At 39.3% G+C, this 25,979-nt stretch overlaps 1 protein-coding gene and 1 pseudogene across 1 annotated transcript in view; both read left to right on the forward strand.

Annotated features, from left to right (window-relative positions):
• ERC2 (ELKS/RAB6-interacting/CAST family member 2) overlaps window positions 1–25,979 on the forward strand; it is a 1,171,987-nt gene that overhangs the window by 315,538 nt on the left and 830,470 nt on the right. The gene's annotated exons all lie outside the window — the stretch shown is intronic.
• LOC102846679 lies at window positions 13,349–13,656 on the forward strand (annotated as a pseudogene).

Here is a 25,979-nt window from a genome sequence, read left to right on the forward strand (position 1 = left end):
TATTTCAATTTGTGGTTGGCTATTGGAAAGGATATTACTGTCTTAGTTTCCTTCTCTGTGTTTTCTTTTTTACTATAGAGGAATCCCACTGATTTTTAAACACAGATCTTATATCCTGCCATACTACTAAGTTGGTCTGCTAGGTCTAACAGTTGGGGTTTTTTGATTGTTGTTAGGTCCTTGGGGTTTTCTGTGTACACTATCATAGCTTCTGCATATAGCAACAGTTTTACCATCTCTTTGCTAATCTGGAGGCGTTTTATTTCCTTCTCTTGTCATACTGCCCATGCAAGCACTTCAATACAATATATGAATATTTTTTAATTCACCCTCCTAAGCCCAAAATTATAGACACTTCACAAATCTTCACAGTCTAGTTATTGAGTTTTTCCTTTTGCCTTTTTCTAACCCGTGCTGTGTTCTATGTAGTACCAAGGTAATGAATGGTCAATGTTTTATGAAGTTGCCTTAAAGGAAACGACCTAGGCTTACTTCTAGATACGTCATCTGGCAGTTATCGCCCAATAAGTATTTGATGAGTGAATACTAAAAGTAGTTCCCTTTATAAAGTGTACGTGAATGTGCCCAGCACTGTGCCTCTCATTCTCCCTTACCCGGAAGGCTTCTTTACTCAAATTCACTTATCTTTTAAAATTATTAGAATGTCTCCTTCACTAGACATGTCTTATTTCCTCTTCACCACCCAGCCCCATAAAAATCCATTTTTCCTCTTTGGAGGCCTCAAAAACTTGTGTTCATTTCCCCTTTACTTTTTGTTAGACTAACTATCATTCCCCATTGTATTGCAGGCAGTTCAGGGTAAGAAGCTATGACTGCTCCTCCTTCTAGCTGCCCCAGGACCTTTGTATGTAATCCAGATACTGGTTAAATAACTCAGTGAGCCTTTTCCTTATCATCAACTCAAGATCCGGTTTACTGTTATGGTATTGACTATGTGTTTACTCTGAAATGAATCTAAGAAGATTAAGTAGACACTTGAGGTCGCGCCTAAATATACTTGGTAGATACTTATACAGATTAGCAGAAAGTGTGGCCAGCAGATGTCTGAGTAGTGATTGGTGGGTGGAAATTACTGTTGAGTGGTTTATGTATGTATATATATGTGTATACACGCACATACTACCAACACAAATTTGTGGTTGTGAAAGGCAATTGCTAGTTCTTAAAACTTCTGTCTGATGAACATAATCAGGGATTAGAGAGAGTTGCTGTCAATATTTGCTATATAGCTTAAATGTTGTGTAGTGTTGAATCTGGAACAGCACATCAGCAGAAAACTGCCAGAAGTCCAGGCTGGCTTTAGAAGGGGTTGTGGTACTAGGGATGTTGAAACTAAGGTTAGATGAATCTTAGCTGAAAGCAGGGAATACCAGAGGAATGTCTGTGTTTCATTGACTATGCAAAGGCGTTTGACTATGTGGATCATAACAAACTGTGGCTGACTCTGAGAAGAATGGGAATCCCAGAACACTTGATCATGCTAATGAGAAACCTATACTTGGACCAGGAGGCAGTCGTCAGAACAAAGCAAGGAAGCGCTGCATGGTTCAAAATTGGGAAGGGCATACACCAGGGATGTGTCTTGTCTCCGTACCTTTTCAACCTGTATGCAGAACAGATTATCCAGGAGGCTGGGCTCTATGAGGAGAAATGTGGGGTCAAGATTGGTAGAAGATCTGTCAACAATCTGCATTATGCAAATGACACAACCCTGCTTGCTGAAACTGAGGAGGACCTGAAGTGCTTGCTGCAGAGGGTCAAGGACTGCAGCCTCCAATATGGATTGAGGCTCAATGTCAAGAAGACAAAGATTCTCACCACTGGACCAGTTGGCAGCATCAGGATGGATGGTGAAGAGATTGAGATTGTTCACAGCTTTAGTTTGCTTGGCTCCACAGTCAACACTCTTGGCACTAGTAGCCAGGAAATTAGAAGACGTATTGCCATGGGAAAGTCTGCTGTTAGGAAACTGTCCAAAGTACTGAAGAGCAATGGTGTCTCTCTAGAGACTAAGATGCGTCTGATACAGGCCATGGCCTTTGCTATCACTTGTTATGCTTCAGAGAATTGGACAATAACTAAGGAGGATAGAAGAATTGATGCCTTTGAGCTGTGGTGTTGGAGAAGAGTATTGAGCGTACTATGGACTTTTAGGAAAACAAACAGATTCATCCTGGAAAGGGTTGAACCGAGAGGCTCCTTGGAAGCAAGGATTCTGAGGGCTCCGTCTAACATACTTTGGACATGTTGCAAGGAGGGACAGGTACTTGGAGAGGGACATCATGCTTGGGAGGGTGGAGGGACGGCACAGGAGAGGAAGGCCCTCTATGAGGTGGATTGATTCAGTGACTGGGGTAATTGGGATGGATGTATTGGAGACAGCGTGATTGGCACAGGACAGAGCAGAGTTTACAGCTGTTGTACATAGGGTTGCTATGAGTCGCAAGCGACTCCATGGCACACAACAACAAGAGTGCTGAATCAGAACTGACCCATAGCTGCAGATTTTCAGAGGCAGTTAATCGCAGAGGAGATTGCCCATGTTTCTCCTGCAGAGCAATTCGTGGATTTGAACAGCAAGCCTTCAGAATTGCAGCACACTTTCTTACCACTCCAGGCCACCAGAGCTCCATAGGAAGGACTCAATACTATATAAGGATTATATACTAAATTTTGTTGGGGGGAAAAAAGAGCGGCAAAATGGAGGACGAATAGCTTCCTCTGGAAATGTAAACTAGTCAGCAGAAGGACAACTGTGGAAAGATGTGGGTGTCAGAATCCCTTTCCATTTGCGTCAGAGATAGGGTACTCTTCTTAAATGACTACAGTTTGCCAATAAACCTATGTGAACTGCTTGCTCATCCTCTGGCCCAGGCACTGCATGGTCCCTGTCCCCTGGCACCTTGAGCTCTCATGCCAGGTTCAGAGAACTTTTTATTTAAGGGCCAAGTAGTCTCTTCAACTCTGCTGTTATCAAACGAAAACATGGGCACACAGTATGCAAATGAAATGGGGTAACTTTGTGCTAAGAAAACTTTATTTACACTTTTTATAAAACAAGATCTGACCCACCTATTATAGTTTGTTCTCCCACTATTGGAGTGTGGACAAGTAAATGTGAGTATGTGTGTGCATATATGAATGCCTGTCACAGTGGTGAGGGTGTGTTTGTCCCTGGAACATTGTGGAAGGTCTGAGGTAGGAGTATAATCTGGGTCAGAGTAGCAGGGGAGAAGTTAGATGAAGAGAGAACAGACTGTCTCTATGATTGTATGTATAAAAATGTCTTTTCTTTTTTTAAAAATATTTTAATTTATTTATTTTTCATTTCAATGAACATCAACAGAGATAAAAATAATGTCTTTTCCTTATTCTGCTTTTCTATCAAGAAAGCTGTTTGTAACATCATTTATCCCACCAAGTGTTTGCTGAGAGGTTGTTATATGCACATTCTAGCTTTTTCTAGGTTCTGTTGCAGAATGAATAATCTATATTTTAATATTTAATTTTACACATTTAATATCTTTGAGATTGAGGTGTACTCCCAGCTGGGGGTGTTATCATAATTTTCCTTTCTTGTGGATGCACATTAGTGATGAGTATTATAATTGATGGGAAGCTCTTATCCAGTGGTAAGAAGCTGCACTGCAATTCCAAAGACACATGGTTCAAATCCACCAGCTGTCCATGAAAGAAGGATGGGCAATTGTTTCCAAAATTATTAACTGCCACTGAAAACCCTCTGGAGGGTCAACTGTGGGTGGGTTCCAACTCGGCAGCACATAGCAGGAACAAATAACATTACACTTGATAGTTGCTTGCCTTCACAAGAAATAGAGTGTAAGTTCTAGCGTTATCTTAAAGATTTTCTAGAATAGATCACTTACTTTAGATATGATATCATGTACACATACATGTACTCAGCAGCTTACTTAATACAGAGACTCAGATTAGAATTTTTTTTTAAATCTAATACCTTAAATCCTGACAGATATAACTTGCTGTACACGGCTCAGTTAATATTCTGTTAAACAAACGTTTCATGTCTAACATGTGTTTCATGTGCTCTTTGGTATTGATTGGCTTGTTTCAGAAATTCTATTCATAAAGATAGAATATAGACTAAAATTTCAGAAATACCATTCTAGGTCTGGTGAAGAACCTGGCCATATCCCCTCTGTCCACCACCTATAACTTCTCCTTTGTTGGAAACACGGACCTAGAAAACAGGTGTTGGAATATATGTGCTTTTCCTCAACTTATTTTACTGCTCTTGGATTTTTTAAACTTATTAAGTTCTTTATGCAGGACTATCCCAATTAGGTGAGCTTGGGAAGGTTCATAAAAGGTTTAATGCTCCTCTTTTCTGTCTGTATAAATCAGGAATATGAAGAAACTCACACTCAAATTGTGCATAAGTTTGGATTCCAAGGCTATGTGTTTGTTTATAACATTTGAGGAGATTCTGCTTAACTATACTTATTATTTACCAGAGGAACATTTCAACCAGATTGATGATATATAGAATTATGGGAATAAGACACAGTATAGTCACATTATTTATGCCTCTGTTTAGAAGGGACAAGCTATTGCTTATACTATACTTAGGGTTATTAAGCACTGTGTGTAATAAGCACAGCTGTCTTTGCAGTTAGTGTAGAAGAAAACAATAAGAAAACTAAAAACTTTACTTAGTACTTCACAAATGACATATCTAAGTGTTTTAAAGTTAATATTCCTATTTCATAATAGTAAAAAAAAAGTTCTCAGTGTTTATAGTCTTTGTCTGCTTTAGACCATGACTTTCGTTTGCTTGTTCTCTTTAAAGTTACTGTTTGGATGCTGAGTCTTGGACTAATCCTGGCATAGTTTTGTTCTCATGTGTAATTTAGGGGGGCAAAGGTCTTCAGTGCAAAATGGTGGTTGCATGTTAATGGCAATTGACCATTAGAGAGTGATAAACTGTGACTCCTGTACCACATGGAGAATTTTACAGTGTGGCATTTGTTGTGTTGTGTGTGTGTGTATCCCAAATGTTTTCAATTGTAATTTGACTTACTGCCTTCCTTTTATAGGACGTGTGACCTGAGAGGTAAGAAAGGATGAGCTAGGGGCTGCAATTCACTCGGAGACTTTCTCATGAACTCAGTCTGGAAGAAGACATTTTTATTTTCTTTTCCTTTCTGACATCTTGAACAATAATTTCTACCTTGCGTTATCTCAAAGTACTTCAGTGAGAATATAATGGCTTTTCGGAGGAGATCCAAACTTTAGAGCAATTTACTGTAGAAACCAAGCCAAACCCACTGCTGTGGAGCAGATTCTGACTCAGTGCCTGGCCCTGGAGGATGGGAGGAGAGCCGTGTCTCCGAGTTTCCAGGGAGATTAAGTCTTAACAGAAGTTGACTGCCCCAGCTTTCCCCTGTGGAGCAGTTGGTGGATTTGAGCCACCAACCTTTTGTTCAACATCTGAATGCCTTAACCACAACACCACCAGAGCTCTTCAATTTACTGTCCCTTCCTTGTGGGATTAGACCAGTGCCAACTGACCACAGACCAAATGTCTAAGCAGCTGAACATCACAGTCTCCTCACATGCCTCCCAGGACACCCTGCCTGGGGGCTGCAGGAGGAGACTTGGTCCCTCCAAGGGCAGCCCTGTGGCTGGGAGCCTCAGTGGTCACAGTAGTCCGCTGGAGCAGGAAAGGACTTATGGGATAGGACTGTACTCGCTCGGCCCAGAATAGGGATGGTTCTTTCAGAGTCAGGACTTCAAGGAGAGTCTGAGAACTTTCTCGACTCTATGCCCTGTCCAGGTGGAAGACGGGTGGGTACTTAGACACCCTGCTTTCTAATAGCTGAGGCTGTGGTTGTCTCCACTACCTGTTCTCTCAGGAGCTCTCAGCCCAGCATCCTCTGGCCTGGGGAACAAGTTCACCTAATGAGTCCTTTCTATGAACTAGATGAAAAAACCCAAAAACCAAAAACACACCACAACCAAAACTCATAACAAACAAACCTTGTTTATAAGAACAAGAAGAAATTGTCTTAGGTTTTGTCATATCTATAGCCTCCTAATGTGCATGACCCAGCTGGAGGGCTCATCTGGTCCAGGTCTAAGAGAGATTGAGGGGTTCAGATGACTTCACACAGCTAATTAGTGGTAGAAGCATGATAGTAACTTCTTAACAAACTACATATTTATTCCATCTACCTTATACTTTACAAACATATTTGCTTCTGATAAAATGTAGGGGACGAAAAGGAATTTCAGTAATTACCTAAATTATGTGTTATTCATATTATTATTCCCCTTCTTTGCATCCTCATTCCCTGCTAAATATAGGAAGAACCCATTCAACTCACATGCACATCGTGACTTGAAAAGAAAGAAAAGCTATCAAAACAATCTTCTGTGAGAAATGTTTCAATTCTTAGGGAATTCAGGTGTCTGAATCACTTCCTTCTGTCCTGTCAGAGAAAAAAAAAAAAACCAAAACACAACACAACGCAAAGCTAAAAGGAAAGGAAAATAAAAAGAAAGAAACCAAACAAGAGCAGGAATATGACTTTTCAGCTCCGCTGAGGAAGTGAGACTAGCATTCTCCTTATCGCGGGGAAAACTGTATTCTTAGATGGATTTCTTCACAGAACTTACAGGAACAGTTTGCAGATGTGGACGGCGTTTCCAGCCCAAGATTGTTACAGTGACTGACATCCCCAAAACCTTCCCAGAAAGAGGAAAACACGTCCTTTCTCAATTTCACGTATCCTTACAACCTGATCAAAAGGAAGGTTTATCCGTGGTGGCACCTGAGAAAGAAACTTTTTAACAGAGTTGCTTCATAGTAAAGATGAAAGTATAAACTCACACACTAGTGAGACAGGCCAACTGGAATGGGTGTAGTGTGGTGGATTTTCTGGTGTTTTGTTTTTTTTTTTTGAGCAGTGCATCTACCTGGAGTCCAGGAAGGCTGATATCGTCATCCCACAGAATGAAGGTTTGAAGTGATGCTGGAATAATTAGTTAATGGAGTAGAAAGGGCCCTTCAGTGTGAGGGAACAGGTATTCTGCAGGATTTGGAATGGAAATAAATCTCAAGCCTTCATCTCAAAGATGGAGAATGCGTTAAGGAGGCAGAAGGCACAAGAGGGGGAAGTGACAAACTGGAATTTTTTTCAGCCTCAAACAGTGTACTTGGCTGTCCTGTGTGAGGATTGTGTGAGGCATGGTCTCCTGTAGGTTTCATAAGGTAATCAGCTCTCGTGTTTTTTATCAATGAATCCACTTAGCATGTGATATTTGGTGCCACTGAGTCAGCTTCTGATTGTTAGAGATAACATGTGACTGAATAGAAACGGCTTTGTAGTTTACTTGACCTTAATCTTTATGGAAGTGAATTAGCAGATTTTTTTTCTACCTCAGAGACACCAAGCATATTTGAACTGCAAATCTTTTTGGTTAGTGGCCCAAAACTTAACAGTTACATTGCAAGGACTGTTTACCTGTGTCTGTGTTTGTTTTGACTGGATTATTTATACGTTTTACCGACCCCTTCCATTTGGCCTCAAACTTGCTTTTAGGACTTGGCTATATGTTTTCCTTTCTACTCCTCAAGAACTAATGAAGCTTTGGAAAGAGAAGATAGTTGTATGGAATAAAACAAAACCCCAAATTAGACCTGCTTCTGTATTCTTATAGTGAGAGGGCAAAGGTAAGCCCAAAAATTCCACCATTGTTGACTGAGTCAGTTCTGATTCATGGGACCCACCATCAGGATTCCAAAATCTGTAAATCCTTCAGAGAGGAGACAACCCACCTTTCTCTTGCAGGGGTTTTGGTAGATTTGAACTGCCAACCTTTCCAGTTGGCACCAGAAAGTCTCATAAAATTAACAGACCCCAGGCCTGTTAAAGGAGCTCTGGTGTGGCCTAGGGGTAAGGAGTTTCCCTGTCAACTCAAAGGAAGCTGCTCCATGGGAAAAGGTTGAATGATCTCCTTCTATGTGATTTATAGCCTCTGAAAACCCTCTGGAGAGTCAGCGGTGAATTGGTTCCACCTTGACCGTACATAACAATAGCCCTCCCTGTTAATGTGCTTAACAAACCTTGGCTTTCAGCAGCATGGGATCTGAAACAACTCTCAGAGTAAACCCCAGTCACTGAGGGAGCAAATTAAAAAAAGCAGTGAGGATGCTCTCTTCCATCGAGAAGTCATTGTTCTTAGGAAGGAAAGATATTCTAGTGAAGTGCAATGAAGAAAAGCAGTAACTATTTCCAGGGTGCTCAGTAGATGGCCTTTACATTTATTTGAATCCTAGATAGTGTCTGGGTTGGAAACCATCATCCTGAAGAGGAAAAGTCCATTTTCTGGGCATGGCCCCTTCAAATAGAAATGATTTCTCAAATGATACTTGAAAAGAATGTGCAACAGTGAATGGTTGGGTTTTTTTTAATTGAACTTCGGGTGGTGAAGGGAGGAAAATGTGCAACAGTGAATGAATGAAAGTCCAACTTTTCTGTAAACTTTCATTAAACACACATTAAAAAACGAAAAAAAAAGAATATGACTGATGTTTGAAAAGATGTGAAGCTCTGGATTTATATGTAGTTCTCTACTGCTTGGGCTGTTGTTATTGTTATGTGCTGATGGGTTGTAACTAAGTCATAGTTGATTCCTGGCGATTTTTTGCATTCCTTGTCTGGAGATGCATCCCTACCATCTGGACTTGACTTTACAACTTAAATTCAGATGATTATATGTGGTTAGAGGCTACTTTATTGGACAGCATAGAGCTGTAGGCAAAAGAGCAGCACAAACATGTTGCCCAGTAGTAAGTGGAACTTAAATTCAGTTTTAGAGAGACAGCAAGGAGTGCTGAAGACTGAAAAACCACAAACATAAACCCTGTCCCCATTGTCCCAGTCATCAGGTGCTACTACAGCAGAGATACCACACGTAGATGACATTAACAAACAGACATTGTTTTTCAGTTTCTCTTTCAGTTTAGGAAGCTAGAAGTCTAAATGTAGAGAGCTCTAAGGAAACTATTTCTCTGTGAGTTCTGTTGGAAGATAACTTGTTTTCCTTAGCATTTGTAGGCCCAACATTCTTCGGGGATCTCCGTATGTCTTGGCCTTCTTCCACGTTGAGGAGTTTCTCAGCACAGGGATCAGGGTCTAAATGACATGCTCTGCTCCCAGCTCTTCTTGGTGACACTGAGATCCCCGCTCTATATTTATTTTCTCCTCTTTTATCTTATGAGATAAAACACCCCAGGAAAACTTCTTTACATCAGTTCCAAGCTGTGACGGGATTAAGGACCTTGTAACCCACTCTTAATCCTTTTACAAAGATTTAGTTTATCATTGCTTAACATATACATTACATAATACGTACATGAATCTGGGGAGGGGACAGAATTTAATTAGTGATACTTCTCAAAAAGAGGAAGCTTCCCCTCTTGTTTGCAGTAAGGAAATCCTTATTTTAATGTGAAATTTCCTTTTTTTTTTCATTTAATATTAGGGCTGATTCAGATTTCATGACTGGATTTTGCCCCGTGTAGCCATGAGATCACTAATGCAGTGAACTATCTGTGTGCGTGCTGATTTTATGTTGTCTTTCCCATTGGAAACCTCCTAAGGGGTTGCTATGAGGTGGAACTGACTTGACAGCAGTGAATTTTGCTTTTTATGTTAGAATTTAGGCCCTCTTCAATTTAAGCCAGAGCTGTGCTGTTCACCGTTACAGCTCACTACCTGACTGGGATTGGCTAGGTACCCGGGGTTATTTGTTGAATGATTGTTGGGCACACAGGCAAAAGTAAAATTAAGAGTCAAACAAAAAATGAGTACAAGGGGTGAGGCAAACAAAAGGAATAAAAGCAGGGAATTTATTACTCAAATAAATGCAAATTTGTTTTTCTTGGATAAACAGTTGCTTGGATGGGAGACATGCTTGTGGATATAACTCAGTGTCTTAGAAGAATGCAGTACGTGGCTGTGAGTGTATCTGGTTCCCCGAGGAAGTGAGAGGCAGCAGCCAACAGACTCTGGACAGAGGAGGCTCTTTGTGAAAGTATTTATGCCTCTGAAAACTCCCTTGGAGATCAACAAGAATGACTTGTTTCGAGACTACAGGGAAAGGTGATACTGGTGATAAGACTCGTCTGGGTGACTGTTTTAACTGAAACCATTCTACCTTCATAACTCAAGCATATGCATGTCTTTGAAATACCAGCAATGTCTATGGTCCAAAATAATACAAATGTTAAGAACTTTGGGTCATGACTTTTTATATTAGTATAGTCTACTTAATGAACAGACAGATTTGTTTGTTCTTTTGGCAGTCCCTGGTATATTCAGTACTCTTTGCCAACACTATAATTCTTTTTTTTTAGGAAGAATAACCAGGCTGCTTTTATAGGCAAGGAGATTGAAACTTCATCTTACATACTATGAGCAGGTTGTCAGGAGAGACCAGTCCTTGGAAAAAGACTTCTTACTGAGATAGAGGGTCAGCAAACAAGAAGACCCTCAGAAATATAGATTGACACAGTGACAGTGAGAACAAGCCTGGATATAGCCGAGGTAGTAAGGATGGCTCAGGAGAGGCTGAAGTTCTGGTCTGTTATATATGAGGTCACTGTGAATCATAGTCAAGTCAAGGACGCGCCTAACAATATTGCATGCAACTGCATTTTTGGTGTAAAACATTTTAAGTAGAAAGTTTAATGAAATGAATTCTCTGCTCTCTAGTTATCTATTTAAGTTAATAAATATGCCTAGTCAAAGGAAAGAGCATCCTCTTTTGTTACTATATATAATTTCACTTACCATCTACTTTTGACTGTTGAAGCACTTTATTTGAATTGAGCAAATAATCTAAGATATACAGTATTACAGTACACAAGAAATCACTCTCAATAATGGAATGAATTGTATTTATTTTCACGTTGTAAGTGCTTTTTAATAGAGGTTCTCTAAGATATGAGCTGTAGTGGATTCTTCCTTCATTTATTGTTGCTAGAGGAATTGTGAAAACCAATTGTGTTAAGCAGATCAATGGTCCCTCAGAGATGTCTGTGTCCTACTCTCTGAAACTTTTATTTTTTATAGTGAGAAAAATTTCTATTTAGAATTTGCCCGCTGGACTCAGTTTAGATGATCCCAATTTTGTTGGCAACATCCAAAGCATCATAATCAGGAGCAAGTCGAACATAGGCCTTCTTCTCTCCATCAGGCCTAATCAAAGTGTTGACCTTAGCCACATCAATGTCATAGAGCTTCTTTACAGCTTGTTTAATTTGGTGCTTGTTGGCCTTGACCTCCACAGTGAACACAAGTGTGTTGTTATATTCTATCTTCTTCATAGCTGACACAGTGTACAGGGGAAATTTGATGATGACATAGTGGTCAAGCTTGTTTCTCCTGGGGGCGCTCTTCCGGGGGTATTTGGGCTGCCTTTGGAGTCTCAGCATCTTAGGCTACCAGAAGGTGAGTGACGTGTGGATCTTTTTTTTTTTTTTTTTTGGCTGTGGATGCCCTTCAGGACTGCCTCCTTGACCTTTAATGCCTTTGCTTTGGCTTCAGTTGGTGCCATCTTCGTAGAAAAAGTCTCTGAAACTTTTGAATTTGTTACCTATCCTGAAAAAATGACCTTGTAAATATTATTACATTGACAAAACATAGAGTTTCTGGAGGCATGTTATTTAGGAAGTCGATGCCATTAGAATTTTTATAATAGGAGATTATCATAGATTATCAGCTTTGGGGGGTTGTCTAACAAGAACCCTTAGAAGAAGAGTGAAGAGAGTCAGAGAAAGGGATATAGTAATGGATGACGAAATTGGAATAATGTCATTGCTGGTTTTTAAGAAGGAGGGGGACCACTGGGTTTCTGTGATTGACTTTGTATGTGGCTGGTGGGTTTGAAAAACACTCACTTTATGGTTATTAGCCAAACATTTAACAATTATGCCACAAAGGCAGCCTTTAGATGAGAATTCTTCTCTAGACCTTTCAGAAGGAACTCCACCACATCAGCATCTTGATTGAAGAACAGTAAGATCTTTTTCAGACTTCTGATCTCCAGTTCTTTAAGATTATAAATTTGTGTTGCTATAATTTTACTTGGATCTATAATCAACACCCAGGGTAGCAGCAGTCAAGAAATCAGGACATATTACATTAGGCAAATCTGCTTTCAAGGACCTCCTAGAAATATAAGGATGTCAGTTTAAAGTCAGTTTAAAGGTGTATCTGATCCAAGCCAGGGTATTTTCTGTTGCTTTGTATGCATGTGCAAAGTGGACAATAAATAAGGAAAATGAAAGAAGAACTGATGCCTTTTTGTGCTGTGATCCTAGTGAGGAATAGTGACTATTTTCATGGACTGCCAAAAGATCAAACAAGGTGATATTGAGAGTTCAGCCAGGGTGCTCCTGAGAGGCAAAGGTCATGAAACCTTGTCTCACATTCCTTGTGTGTTTTATCAGGAAAGGCCAGTCCTTGGAAAAGGGCATCGTGCTTGTAAAAGTTGAAGGTTGGCCAAGTAGAGGAAGACTTCCAGTGAATTCATGTAGTGACTGCAGCAATGAGCTTGAGGATGGAAGAGATTTTGAGAAGGCACAACACCGGGCAAGACTTGGCTCACTCCTGTGAGCAGCTGCTAGCCTCATAGTTAGACAGCCACCTGAGAGGGAGGAGTGTGGTTCACCCAGCAGAGCCGTGCCTGAGGGGTGCATTCAGGCAGAATTTACTTAACGGAATTATGAATACAACTCCTTGTTGAGGAGGCACAGAGTGGCTTAATTGTGAATTGTCATTTATATTTTATAATGTAATTGATTTCTATTGAATTTTACTCATTTCTTTTACTAGTCCTCAATTGCTATGTTGTTGTTATTGTTGACTGCCGTTGACTCAAACATAAGCCATAGCCACCCTGTGAACAAAATGCCGGAAGCCTTTCTATAAATATCGTCATTTCTCAAAGTTCATAGTTTCCAGAGGCATGATATTTCAGAAGTGGATGCCACTCCTGCTGCCAGACCTCTCTCAAACTGGGAGCTCCACCAAACGCTGACCACCATGGGTAACCATCATGGTATTTGACACCCCAGTGGCACAGGTTCAGCATCCAGCAATCCCAGGCGACCTCAATACAGCATATTGACGGAGGAGTGCTGTACCACTTAGAATATTCCTCCCAAATAATAACAACGACTTTTAAATCAAAGGCCCTCGCCAAGATCTCTGAACAAGAGGCTTAAATACTTCTTTATAAAAGAGGTGAGGGGTAGCAGGCTTGGGGTCCTAGAACCATGACCCAGTTTGTCTATAACCTGGTGGAAAAGGCCCCAGGGATGGTAAACGCTGCTGTGACTTACTTGAAGACTTGAAGCCAGCTTTTGACACTATGCCAAGGTAGAGCTGGTTCCTCCAGCCTCTGCTGAGATCCCTTCAGCTATTCAGAGCCTGAAAAAAATGTCAATAGTGCTCAAACTGGTTGCTTCAAACAGCTCACAGTTAAGGAAGCTCTGCTGAATAGTTTGAGGCCACTGAGGTGTGAATGTGGGTTTATATTGGCAAGATCATAGGCAAGCATGGCTTCATTGGCTATGATGTTTGAACACATCTGATTATACCTCACTTACTATTTGTGTATTCTTGGACCATGTGTGGTGAGATTGATATCACAATAAAATAAAAAATATGTGGAAAAAAAAGTTAAAGGATAATAAGATTAATTTTTTTTAAAAAAACCCAACTGTATGGAGTTTGCATAGGCCATTCTCCTTGAGTTGTTTTGTTCTGTAGTCAATGCTTAGTACGGCCTTTCATAAGTGATTTAGTAATGCTTTCATATGGCCTTTGTTATGTCAAAGTTTAAGAGTGTTGCTATGAAATAATAGTTGACCTTCTTTTTGAGCATCAGTACTTCAGATCCTCTGGGCCTCTGCTAAGCTCTCCTTTAAGGGAAGGCTTTCCAAAGTGTGTGGTTTGGTGTCCATGGATTCCTGGAAGTTCTGGATGGTTGGAAAGTGATTCACATAGCAAACATCTAGGGCTGAATGTGCAAATCATGTGGTAAAATCTTGCAGACATCATTGGCCATCAATCACTGCCCTGCTGGAAGGAAATAAAAGGGATTAGTGTCCATGTAAACCTTCTCAGCTATGACTTTGACATGTAGGGCAGTCTTTAAACTGTGGTTCTCAAAGAGTGGGCCCTGGAACACACCATTACCATTGCCTAGGAGCTTATTAGAAATGCAAACTGAATCACAAACTCTGAGGTTGGGGCCCAACAATTGAATATTTAGCAAGTCTTCCAGGTGATTTTGTTTAACACTGAAGATTGATAACCACTTCTTAAGAAGATATAAGAAAAAAAATCATTGATGGTATTTCTCTACCTCTTGCATGCATCTGATACATATAAGACTTGCTGAACTTGCTCTAGCAATGTCGTCACCCTGAGATTCCATTTTTATTTTCTGACAAGTACAAACCTCAGTGCTGTATCTGTAGGCAATACTTTATTCTTTGCTTGCCAGACAGCCTGTGTTTGGATAAATTTTTCTAAATGGTTGGTCGAAAGAGTAACTAGTTTGCATATACTTCCTTTTCCTCACTGAAAGGAGTCTGCTTGTAGGAAAGTTGCTGTTTGTTCTGTCTTGGTCAGTGTTGCTCGAAAATTGGAGCTGGCCAATTATCTTAGGCATAACGCTGTGCTTAGGGATTCAGTGGACCAGCCGAAAAACAAGCAAGCAGAGTTGTAGGAAGCGGAAACCATTCATTTAAAGTCTTGCAGCTAATAAGTGGCTGAGTGAGACACACTTAAGTCCAGACACAAAGTTTCTGCTCTTACTATGTGCAGAGCTTTGCTGTTGTCATTGGGCCACAAGACAGCACAAGTAATTGCTGCCTGTGGGTCTTCTCCACTGCCAGAGTATTCCTCTCTGAAAACCATGAAAATCATGCCTTTTCTCCTCCCTGGTGTGTGCACTTAAGCTCCTGGAAAATGTTGAAAAAACTGCTCAGATATTCCAGAGAAACTAGAGAGAATGATTTGTCCATTTGATTTCTTAGATCTTTAGGCTCAAGAGTCAGTTGAACTCGAGGAAGGAAGAGAGAGTGAGTGAGAGAATTACCCTGCTTTATGAATGAGTTCTGTAGGTGTATAAGGTTCCTGTTTGGTTTTATTTTGGCTTAAGAAAGGGCTAGAAACCTTTTCAATGAGTTAGAAGCTGCTTTTACAGTGAGTGAAGGTGAGTTGTGACCAAGAGGTTTTTGCTGGTAGGGATTGCTTAAGTCATTTCCAAGTAAGGAAAAATTTATCTAACATTAAAGGCAACATGAGTTGTCTGGTTTAGAGCCAGGTTCTATTTGTTGTTCAAAAGGTTACTATGAGTTGTGGTCTACTTTATATATGAATAAACACCTAAATAAATATATATCCATATATATTACACCTACACACAAACATAAACACATATATAATATATATTTCTATATATGTTTTTTATATATATAGGTTAAATATGTTTTATATATAGTGCGTGTATATGTATATATATATATAGTATGTGTGTGTGTGTGTGTATGTATATATATATATATAGTATGTGTATATATATAGTGTGTGTGTATATATAGTTGTTTTTGTTATATGCCATCAAGTCACTTGGGACTCCTATGTACAACTCCCTATGTACAACAGCTATGAACCCTGCTCTATTTTGTACCGTCTCACTGTCACTGTGACACTGATATGCCAAATGTGATAATGGTTACCCATGGTGGACAGTGTCTGGTGGAGCTCCTCAATTAAAACAAGCTTGGAAGCAGGAGTCGCATCCACTTCCGAAATAGCTTGCCTCTGGAAACCCTGTGAACCTGGAGAAAGGATGAAAGTTATACAGATGTTCAGGTCTTTTGTTCATAGGGTCACTATGAGTTGCCTATGACTCAATGGCATTTAACAACAACAACAACATGAAGAGAGCTCAGTTGGCCTAGTGGACAGAAAGTGATGCTACCAAGCCAAAGATGGGCAACTTTAATCCATGGCCCTCAGGCCTGTTTTTAATTGTTTTTGGTGAAACATTTGTCTAGGTGTATAGCCCTGGTCTGTTTGCTTGCTGTACAGAGTTAACTTGTGGTTGCTGGGATGCTGAACACTGTGAAACTGATGTGTCAAATGTGATAATGGTTACCTATGGTGGACAGTGTTTGGTGGAGTTCCCCAATTAAAACAAGCGTGGAAGCAAGAGTGGCATCCACTTCTGAAATAGCTTGCCTCCGGAAACCCTATGAACCTGGAGAAAGAATGAATGTTATATAAGTGTTCAGGTCTTTTGTTCATAGAGTCACTATGAGTTACCTACAACTCGACAGCACTTAACAACAAACAGCTATATGTTGAGATATACACACATACATATACATATACATATACATATACATATACATATACATATACATATATATACACACACATATATATGTGTGTGTGTACACACACATACATACCTGTACATAGATGAAGAAGCAGTTGTCCAAACAAGGGATCACTGCATGGTTTAAAATCAGGGTATGTATGTATCTGGGTTGTATCCTTTCTCCATACCTTATCACTCTCTATGTTGAGAAAATTGTTGGAGAAGCTGTACTATATGAAGAAGAATGTGGCATCAGAATTGAAAGAAGACTCATCAACTACCTGCATTATGTGGACTGCACAGCCTGGCTTGCAGAAAAGTAAAGAAGACGTGAAGCAGTTACTTCTGAAAATCAGACAATGATCTTCAATAGAGGTCACATCTCAAAATTAAGAAAACAAAAATTCTCACCACTGGACCAATAGGCAACATCATGACAGAAGAAAAGATTGACATTGTCAGTGATTCCATTTTATTTGAATCTATAACATCACTCATGGGAGCAGCAGTCAAGAAATCCAAAGCTGTGTCACATTGGAGGCATCTGCTGTCAAGGACTCTCCAAAGTTCTGAAAAGAAAGTATGTCAGTTTAAAGACAAAAGTGGACCTGATTCAAACCATGATCTTTTAAATTGCTTACAGTGCATCTGAAAGTGTGACAATGAATAAATAAGACTGAGGAGAATCAATGCCTTTGAATTGTGATGTTGGGGAAGTATATTGAATATACATACCGTGGACTACTGGAAGAACTAACAAATTTGTCTTGAAGGAAGTATAAAGGGAGTGCACCTTAGAGGTAAGGATGAAGAAACTTCGTCTCATTTACTGAGATATTATTATCAGGAGGAACCAATAGTTGGAGAGAGATATCGTGCTGGGAAAAGTGGAGGGTCAGAGGAAGAGAGGAAGACTCAGTAAGATGGATTGACACATAACTACTGCAATGGGCATGACAGATTGTGAGGATGGTGCAGGATAGGACAAGGTCAGATCTGGTGTTCAGAGAGTTGCTCTGAGTAATAGTTACTTGATGGCTCCTAACAACAACATCTATCTATCTATCTATCTATCTATCTATCTATCTATCATCTATCTATGGTTAGCGGCTTGATGCACTGTGCCACCAGGGCTACCTTATGTCATAGTATTAAATACAATTCCTTTAATTCATAATGCATTGTGTACACTTATGTCATTGACACTAATTGGGAAGTTCAATACAAGGGAGCCAATTGAATATGCTATACCATGCACACAGTTCATTTGGAGAATGCCACCGAGGCAGTGGCTCTTGAGCTAATTCTGGTTTTGACTGAAGAACTGAATTGGTAGGGCATTCCTAAAAGAAAAGAGTGATGAACTTGGGGAATTTCTTGTATATTGAGAAATGACTTGTAGGTTCAATGACTGAAATGTGAGCTATCGATCTTTAAAAGATAGTTTTGAATTCAGAAAAGGGAAGGCTTTGAATACTCAGTAATAAGAATTTTTTCTTAGTATAGAGGAAACATCATTCAAGGTATCAAAATACTATGTTTTAGAGAACTTAGTTTGACATAATCAGTAATACTATACAACACAATGCTTAGTGCTCTGGTGGCTTAGTCGTAAGGAGCTGCATTGCCAACCCAAAGACATGTGGTTGGTTTTTTAAAAAAAAAAAATTATTTATTTTACTATTTTTGGGTGTGTGTAGTGTCAAATCAGATCTGACTGGTACAGGAGGAGATTGTCCCCCCTTCTCCAGCAGAACATTTGGTGGATTCAAACCACACACCTCTGGGATAGCAAGGCATGTGGTTTTAATCCACTACCTGCTCTGTGGGAAGAAGACAGACAATCTCCTCCCTTATGATGACAACACAGTGTTTGAGGGAATAGGCTCTGGAGTTAGAGTTTCCTGATTTGAATTTCAAGTAACTTAAATATACCTACGCCTCAGTTTCTACATCTGTAAAATGGGCCCAATAACTGCTCCTATCTTGAAATGGTGCTGGGAAGTGTGATGATACAATCAAAGCTTTTGCTTAGTTATCCCTAGATGCCCACTATTGTTATCTTAATTTTACTTTTATTTTATCACTTCCATGAGGTAACTAAAAAACCACTGCAACAATCTAGATAAGAGTGCTGAAAACTTTAGAAATGGCAAAGCACATTAGAATGCCTTTGGTACTATTTCAATTTTTGGCACAATTTTTAGTTTACACCTTCCTCCTGCCCCCTGATTCTGACAATAAAATGCTTTAAATAACATAAACATTAATTTTATTTAGTTCTGTAAGGAAGATTTTTTTTTATCCCAAGACTTCACAGCAATGACATACAGAATGTATCACATTCTTCATTGATATCATATGCAAGCAAGATTCTGCTGAAGGTTGTTCAAAACTTCAACAGAGAACTGCCAGAAGTGCAGACTGAGTTTAGAAGGGTTTATGGTACTAGAGATATTATGGCTAATGTTAGATGGATCTTAGGTGAAAGCGGGAGTACCAGAGGAATATCTATCTGTGTTTCATTGACTATACAAAGGCATTTGACTGTGTGGACCACAACAAACTATGGCTGACTCTGAGAAAAACGGGAATCCCAGAACATTTGATCATGCTAATACAAAACACATACTTGAACCAGGAGGCAGTTGTCAGAACAGAGCAAGGAAAGAGTCCATGGTTCAAAATTGGGAAGGGTGTACGCCAGGGATGTGTCCTGTCTCCATACCTTTTCAACCTATATGCAGCACAGATTGTCCAGGAGGCTGGGCTCTATGAGGAGAAATGTGGCATCAGGATTGGTGATCAAAGCCATGGTCTTTTTAATTGCTTGCTATGTATCTGAAAGTTGGACATTAGCTAAGGCTGACTGAAGAAGAATCAATGCCTTTGAATTGCAGTGTTAGAAAAGAGCACTGACTGTTTTGTGGACTGGCAAAAGAAGAAACAATTCTCTCTCACAGGAAGTGCAACCATGGTGCTCCTTAGATGCCAGAGTGGTGAAATTTGGTCTCACATAATTTGGGCATGTTATCAGGAAGGGCCAGCCTTTGGAGAAGGTCATCATGCTAGAAAAGGTAGAGGATCGGAGAAAGGGAGGAAGACTCTCAACACAATGGACTGATATAGTAACCGTAACACTATGCTTGGGCATGGTGCAGGATCGTGAGGATTGCACAGGATAGGGCAGGGTCCAGATCTCTTATTCACAGAGTCACTATGAATCATAGTTGAATTGACAACACACAACAACAACAACAACAATAATAATAATAAAGTACAGTGTTATATTTTAATATACAGAAGAAAACTTCCATAGTATATGGTAGGTGCTTAATAAATCTTTTAGATAAATATTTGTCTAATACTATAACAAAATAAAGTTGGAATACGGCTTCTAGTATATATACCACCTGAATGTAGATAGAGATGACCCCAAGAATGAATTTGGTACGTTGAACACCAGTGACCAAAGACCAGGGAAAATGTGACGTGACATAAAGAATATTATACTTGAACAGATGAAGGGAAGAACTGTTTAAAAAGGAATAAATGATTAGGCATTATACATATGACAGCAGTCTATAACAAGAGGTACATTGCAAAGAGGACCGGGGGTGCAGGTGGGGGAAAGAGGGAGGTAATTGTGCAACAATGAATGAATATTTTTTAAAAAAGTGAACTAGGGGAGGAGGAGGGAAATGTGTAACAGTGAATGGATGAAAATCCAATTTTTCTATAAACTTTCATTAAAATCACAATTAAAATTAAAAAAATTATATAAAAAAGACTAGTATACTTGAAGAAAGCAAAATATCATTAAAAAGACAAGAAAGAAGGAAGAGACCAAAATGGAAATAAAAAAATACTCTGACATTTGATCTTCACTGTAGATTACTTAAAACAGATGAGAAAATGATACAGTAAGAGAATGGAAAATAACATTTCAAGGCATGAGGTTCAAATCCACCAGATGCTCCACTGGAGAAGGAGGGGCAGTCTCCTCCTTTGCCAGTCAGATCTGATTTGAGAGTACAAAACAAGAAAAGGGGGGAAAACATTTCAAAGGATCGCTTGAAAAGACAAAATATTCAGATGAAATGTACAGAATTAGAAAAGGGAGCTGTTGTGGTGTAGTCCACTGGGAGGTGTGCTGCTTACTCAAAGGCTGTAACTCTTCAGTGGTTTGGATACACCAGTGACTCTATGGGAGGAAAATGGGCAGCCTCTCTCCATGAGATTTACGTCAGAAATCCATCCACAGAATTGACTCAGTAAGAAAGAAGTAGACATAAACAAAAAGAGAGTGTTAGAAAACGAAAAACAAAACAGTACTCATTTCTCAAGCAGAAAGAACTGAAGGAAAAGTCAAACATCAAGTTACAATTGTAAATGATTGATAAGCAAAATATTAACAAAGCAGAAAGCATCAAAAATAGATGGAGGAGTATGTACCATTGTACCAAAAAGAACTGGTTAATATTCAACTATTTCAGGAGGTAATATATGATTGAGAAGTTATGGGACTCAAGGAAGAAGTCCATGCTTCATTGAAGGCACTGATACAAACCAAGACTTCAAGAATACATGGAATGTAAAAAAAAAAAAACCACATAAATAAAATAAGAAGAATACATAGAATGCCAATTGGGATGTGTCAGCAAACAGGCAATAGATGACTTTACAATATGCACAAATTATAAAATAATGTTATTATTATCACATGCAAGTTAAAATATGATGAATGCAATATTTTTCAAAATGATTGCAATAACTCATCAACAAGGAAATGAATGTAAATTGCAAATGTAAAATTAATAAATTATTTATACATTTAAATGATAAATATACAAATTTATTTATAAATTTTAATTATAAATTTGGAAATTAAAATTGAATTCAGTTCTGGACATGGAATTAAAAATATCATTGCTGATTTCAGATGGATCTTGGCTTAAATCATAGGATATCAGAAAAATGTATTCCTGTGTTTTATTGACCATAAACTATCATTTGACTATATGGATCATAACAAATTATGGATGACATTGCTCAGGAAGGGAATTCCAAGATACTGCACATAAATCAAGAGGCAGTTATTCACGTAGACAGGAAGAATTATAGGTGTTGAGGATGTATTTGTTCACTACACTTACTGTTTGTAAACAGAGCAAATAATGAGAGAGGCTAGACTATATGAAGAAGAATATGGCATCAAGATTTCAGGAAAACTCATTAGCAACCCATGATATACTAATGATGAAACCTTGCTTGCTGAAAGAAAAGGGAACTTGAAACACTTACTGAAGATAATAAAAATTTACAACCTTCAGAATGGGTTGCATTTCAACATAAAGGGGAAAAACGTCCTCACATCTGGAATAGTAGAGAACAACATGATAAATGAAGAAAATACTGAGACTGTCAAGAATTTAATTTTACTTAAAATTCTTAATCAATAACCATGGAAACAACCCAAAAGAAATAAAGTGATATGTTTTATTTAGATAAATCTGTTGCAATAAGCTTCTTAAAGTATTAAAAAAAAAAACAAAGGTGTTACTTGAACTACTAAGTTGCACTTAACCCATGGTATATTTGGTCACTTCATATGCATGTAAAAGTTAGACAATGGATATGGAATATTGAAGTAACATTGATGCCACTGAATTATGGTGTTAATGAGGAATTTTGACTATAACATGGACTTCCAGAAGATCAAACACATCTGCCTTAGAAAAGGTATAGGCAGAATGCTTCTGTAAAAAGAAGTAGGACAGAATGACAATGGCCAAGTGTGACCTCCACTAACTCCACAAATGGGAACAGTCCCCATCAACAGCATCCACAATACAAAGACAATTTACACGAAGTAAGACATGCCATTCCCCCGTGTTCCCACATCACTTTCTACTAATCCCAACACCAATCCTACTCCTCTATATTGGGCCTAAAATCTGTTGCAATAGCTGCTCAGACTACAGTTACAGAGTTTATTAGGAAAGTTAATGAGTTACAACTCAGGTTGGCAATGGGATACCATTTCTGTTAGCACAGCTTCTGAAGTGTGCTTGCAGGCCTTTCAGCTGCGAGCCTTGTGGATTTAAGCAGGTGTTTAAAACCTCCTTTATTCCTACCAGTTTTGATGTCCCCTATCCCTTGGGTCACCTGAAGGAGGCTTAGAGAAAATCTCTCAGGTTTGACTCTGTGGGATAGCAGTCCCAAGGTCAGCTCTGTCTCAGGTCAAGTTTCTGCTTCTCTGCTGTGGCTATTGGTGCTCTCCTGAGCCCCCAGTCTGACTGGTGCAGGAATCTTAGGCCTGAAAGAATGTGCACTGCATTCTCTGTTTCTTTCTTTCTAGTAGTGAAATTCATAAATCTCTGCTGCCAAAGCCATACAGTTTAAGACTGGTATAATAGCAAAACTATCAATCCCCCATTTGATAGACTAACACATTGTATTTGCATGTTCCCACCACCATGTGGCAAAGTCAAGGGCGATGGCCTAGGGAAGCCATTTGGAACAACAGACCCACTACACCACAGCTTCTTAGAAGCTAAGTGGTAAACAGCAAAACTTCCTCTCACATATTTTGGACAAAGGACTGCTCCTGGGAGAAGGACATTATTCATGGTAGAGTAGAAGATCAGCAGAAATAAAAAGAGAAGACACTCAATGAGATGACTTTACACATGACTGCAGCAATGTCCATAAGCGTAACAACAGCCGTGAGAGTAGTGCTTGACTGTGAAATGTTTCCTTCTGTTGTACCTAGGGTCCTTATGAAGTAAAATCAATGTAACAGCTCTTATCAACATCACAACATATGTAGATACTTATGTCTATGTGTTGTATACATCATACATATATGTGATATGTGCATGTTTAATGTATCACTTTTTTTACAAAACTTTAGCCCATCTGTTCTTGTCTACATGGTGGCTTTGTCAACAGAAAACTGTTTAGCAAACAAGACATTTTAAGGTAGGTCAAGTACTTTAGTTAAATTCCTCAAGAACAATGAATGGACAATGGCAATTGTTCTTTAACATAATAAGGAAGTACACTCCTTACCTGCTCTGTGCTTCCCTTAGCCTGCGGTCATTATTTTCATTGTCATGGGAACACACCTCCACTCACCGGAACTATAGCTGTAAGAACTTCTGGTCCTTTTTTCAATCCTTGCTGTTGCCTTTTATTCTAAATTTGAATATTTGTATTCTTTTATTTTTTTAAATATTTTTTTATAAAAATCTTATTGTTGTTGTTGTGTGCCATCGAGTTGCTTGCGATTCATAGCAACCCTATGTACAACAGCCCTAAACTCTGCTCTGTCCTGTGCCAATCTCACTGTCTCTGACACTCCCATCCTGATTATCCCAGTCACTGAATCCATCCACCTCATAGAGGGCCTTCCCCTCCTGCGCTGTCCCTCCATCCTCCCAAGCATGATGTCCTTCTCCAAGGACCGGTCTCTCCTCACAACATGTCCAAAGTACGTTAGACGGAGCCTCAGAATCCTTGCCTCCAAGGAGCCACCCAGTTTAACTCTTTCCAGGACAAATCTGTTTGTTTTCCTAGCAGTCCATGGTATTCTCAATACTCTTCTCCAGCACCACAGCTCAAAGGCATCAATTTTCCTTCTATCCTCCTTGGTCATTGTCCAACTCGCTGATGCATAACAAGTGATTGCGAAGACCATGGCCTGTATGTGTAAATTAATTCATTGGATAAATTCCTAACAGTAGGATTAGTGGGCCAATCAATTAAAATTTTGCCAAATTACTCCATAAATGAGTTGGACCAACGTAGACATCCACGGTTAGGATTCATAACAAACTATGGCTAACCCTGAAAAGAGTTGGAAATCCAGAACACTCAGTTGTGCTTATACAAAATCTATACCTAGAGCAAGAAGCTGCTTGTCTGAACAGAGCAAGGAAACACTGCATAAATTAAAAATTAGGAAAGATGTGCATCAGGACTATATCATTTCTCTATATCTGTTAAATTTGTATGCTGAGCAAATAATTAAAAAGCTGGGTTTTATGAATAAGAATGTGGCATCAGGGTTGGAGGAAAGCCCATCAACAACCTGCATTATACAGATGACATTATGTGGTTATGTTCCCAAGTCAGTTATTAGTTTTCAGTTTTTGGTTGTTGATTGCCCTCAAAGTTATTTACCCTCTACTGATTTGTCCCTTACTATTTGACAAACATGGTTATCATTTTTTAGCATATGCTGTCTTTAATTTGTGTGTTGTCTTGGTTTATGGCAAGTAGTTTTTCCTTCTAAGAGGCATAATTCAGTCGATGTGGTGTGAAATGGGGACAGTGGTTAACAGGGCCAGTCCCACATGAAATGCCATCTTTCACATTGACCTACTTGGACGCTCTGTTTCTGATTTTCAAAATGTTAATTTTCAGCACAAAGATGCCTTTGGAAAATGAAGTGTAAAGAGATGAGGACACCTACACTCTACAAAACCCCATTTATTGGCAGACATGGTGGCCTGCCTTGTGTTTGGGAGGGAACAGGTTAAATCCTCTCTGGAACCTTGGCCTGTATTGGTGCACTGTCTGCTTTCATTTCTAGTATGAGAAGAAACATCCGTCTGAGAGATGGCTGCTCATTGGGAAAGTATTAGGAAGAGGAGAAGCATGGCCTCAATTAGAAGCCAGCTTGTTTGGAGAACTGGTTGTTCCCAGGATAAAAGCCAGTTTTGAGTGTTGTCTGAAGTTTAACCAGACTTGAAGGGGTCTGTCTGGGTATCTCTTGGTTTTTCTTCAAGATTTGTTTGACATATCATGGCCAGAAGCTTTATTTGGTTCCTTGAACTATCGAAATGAAAAGACTGTGGTGTATTTTGCAACAATTAGTAGGTGTATTCATCCACCCATCCATTTCCTCAATAATTATTGCGTATTTACTATGGATGAAGTGTTGGTGTTAATTAGTTGTTGGATAAGCTTGACTTCTGACCTTCCTTTTTAGTGGGAGGCCCAAAACTAGGTAAATAGTTGAAAGTGTTTGGATGGGTAAGGAGGAAGAACAGAGCTTTATTGGGATATTAACAAGTGATGTTGAAGTTATGAAATGAGGAAGGAATGTTCTTGTTATGTGCTGTCAGTTGCTTGTAACTCATAGTGACCCTATGTACAACAGCTCTGAACCCTGCTCTCTCTGGAGCCAGTTTCATTGTTTTTGACACACTGTCCCCCATTATTCCAGTCATTGAGCCAATCCATGTCATTCATGGTCTTCTTCTCTTCCTCAGTCTCTCTACTTTTCCAAGCATCATGTCTTTCTCCAAAGACTGATCCCTTCTGGCAAAATGGCCAATGTATGTGAGATGGAGTTTCAAAATCCTTGCCTCCAAGAAGCAGCCTGATTTTATCCTTTCCAGTACAGACCTTTTTGTTATCTTAGCAGTTTATGGTATGTTCAGTACTCTTCTCCAGCACTACAACTCAGGGAATCAATTTTTCTTCTGTCGTTCTTATGT

This window comes from Elephantulus edwardii, unplaced genomic scaffold (genome assembly GCF_000299155.1).
Source record: "Elephantulus edwardii isolate Elephantulus edwardi_28Jun2011 unplaced genomic scaffold, EleEdw1.0 scaffold00113, whole genome shotgun sequence".
Lineage (NCBI taxonomy): Eukaryota > Metazoa > Chordata > Mammalia > Macroscelidea > Macroscelididae > Elephantulus > Elephantulus edwardii.